General features: G+C 40.9%; 1 non-coding gene across 1 annotated transcript; it reads left to right on the top strand.

The window, feature by feature from the left end:
* The first annotated feature begins 1922 nt into the window (after positions 1-1922).
* LOC112699625 (small nucleolar RNA R71) lies at positions 1923-2026 on the top strand. Its single transcript, XR_003152568.1, has one exon. It is a non-coding gene; the product is annotated as a small nucleolar RNA R71 (small nucleolar RNA).
* The last annotated feature ends 494 nt before the right edge of the window (positions 2027-2520 follow it).

Raw genomic sequence — 2520 nt, 5'->3', positions numbered from 1 at the left:
CGTTTAATGCCAGCCAGACACCAGACACCCTTTTCTAACGTTAAACGCCAGTCTGAGTGCCATTTCTGGCATTTAACGCCCAGAATGGTGCCAGACTGGGCGTTAAATGCCCAATTTGCTATCCTTATTGGCGTTTAAACGCCAGTACGCTTGTCCTCCAGGGTGTGTTATTTTTTTGCTGTTTTTTATTCATGCTTTAATTCTGCAGCTGTTTTTGTGACTCCACATGATCATCAACCTAAAGAAGATATAAACTAACAATGGAAAATAAAATGAAAGAGTAATTAATATAGATAAATAAAATTGGGTTGCCTCCCAACAAGCGCTTCTTTAATGTCAATAGCTTGACAGGAAACTCTTACAGAGCTTCACAGGTGCTTAGAGCATAATTGTGGCCTCCCAACACCAAACTTAGAAGTTGAGTGTGGGGGTTCTGTCTGACTCTGTATTGAGAGAAGCTTTTCATGCTTCTTCTCCATGTTTACAGAAGAAGATCCTTGAGTCTTAAACACAAGGTTGTCCTCATTCAATTGAAGGACTAACTCTCCTCTGTCCACATCAATCACAGCCCTTGTTGTGGTTAGGAAGGGTCTTCCAAGGATGATGGATTCATCATCATCCTTCCCAATGTCTAGGATTATGAAGTCAGTAGGGACGTAAAGGCCTTTAACCTTCACTAAGACATCCTCTACAAGTCCATAAGCCTATTTCATTGATTTGTCTGCCATCTCTAGTAAGATTTTGGCAGCTTGTACCTCAAAGATCCCTAGTTTCTCCATTACAGAGAGTGGCATGAGGTTGATACCTGACCCCAGATCACACAGAGCCTTCTCAAAGGTCATGGTGCCTATGGTGCAAGGTATTAAGAACTTTTTAGGATCTGGTTTCTTTTGAGGCAATGTCTGCTGAATCCATGTATTCAGTTCATTGATGAGCAATGGAGGTTCATCCTCCCAAGTCTCATTACCAAATAACTTGGCATTCAGCTTCATGATTGCTCCTAGATACTGAGCAACTTGTTCTTCAACAGTATCTTCGTCCTCTTCAGAGGAAGAATATTCATCAGAGCTCATGAATGATTGGTTAGTGGACTTCCCTTGAGGTCCTCCTTACTGGGAATCACTACCTTTTCACTCTCTCCAGGTTTGGCCATTTTGGTTATAGTTATGGCCTTGCACACTCTTTTGGGATTCTCTTCTGTATTGATTGGGAGAGTACTAGGAGGAGTTTCAGTAACTCTTTTACTCAGCTGACCCACTTGTGCCTCTAAATTTTTGATGGAGGACCTTGTTTCATTCATGAAACTGAGAGTGGTTTTAGATAGATTAGAGACTATGTTTGCTAAGCCAGAGAGGCTCTACTCAGAATCCTCTGTCTATTGCTGAGAAGATGATGGAAAAGATTTGCTATTGCCAAACCTATTTCTCCCACCATTATTGTTGTTGAAGCCTTGTTGAGGCTTCTGTTGATCCTTCCATGAGAAATTTGGATGATTCTTCCATGAAGGATTATAGGTGTTTCCATAGGATTCTCTCATGTAATTCACCTCTTCCATTGCAGGATTCTCAAGGTCATAAGCTTCTCCTTCAGAGGAGGCTTCTTTAACACTGCCGGATGCAGCTTGCAATCCAATTAGATTCAGAGAAATCATATTGACTTGTTGAGTCAATATTTTGTTCTAAGCCAATATGGCATTCAGAGTATCAATCTCAAGAACTCCTTTCTTCTGAGTCATCCTATTATTCACAGGATTTCTCTCAGAAGTGTACATGAACTGGTTATTTGCAACCATCTCAATGAGTTTCTGGGCTTCTACAAATGTTTTTAGATGAAAGGATCCACTAGCAGAATGGTCCAATGACATCTTTGACATTTCAAACATATCATCATAGAATATACATATGATGCTCCATTATGAAAACATGTCAGAAGGACACCTTTTGGTTAATTGCTTGTATCTTTCCCAAGCTTCATAGAGGGATTCACCTTCCTTCTGTCTGAAGGTTTAGACGTCCACTCTGAGCTTGCTCATCTTTTGAGGTGGAAAGAATTTGGTCAAGAAAGCATTGACCAGCTTGTCCCAAGAGTTCAGGCTTTTTCTAGGTTGTGAGTCCAACCATGTTCTAGCTCTGTCTCTCATAGCAAAGGGGAAAAGCATAAGTATGTAGACCTCAAGATCAACCCCATTGGTCTTAACAGTATCATTGATCTGTAAGAATTCAGCTAAGAACTGATGAAGATCTTCCGATGGAAGTCCATAAAACTTGCAATTCTGCTGCATTAGAGAAACTAATTGAGGCTTAAGCTCAAAGTTGTTTGCTCCAATGGCAAGAATTGAGATGCTTCTTCCATAGAAGTTGGAAGTTGGTGTAGCATAGTCACCAAGCATCTTCCTTGCATCTCTGCCATTGTTGTTGGGTTCGGCTACCATGTCTGCTTCTTTTTCGAAATTCTCTGTAAGGTCCTCTCCGGAGTGTTGTGCTTTAGCTTATCTTAGCTTCCTCTTTACAGTCCTTTCAG

The sequence above is a fragment of the Arachis hypogaea genome, chromosome 6, assembly GCF_003086295.3.
Source record: "Arachis hypogaea cultivar Tifrunner chromosome 6, arahy.Tifrunner.gnm2.J5K5, whole genome shotgun sequence".
NCBI lineage: Eukaryota > Viridiplantae > Streptophyta > Magnoliopsida > Fabales > Fabaceae > Arachis > Arachis hypogaea.
Note: the sequence above shows the minus strand (reverse complement) of the source record. Positions and strands in the feature narration are given on the sequence as shown.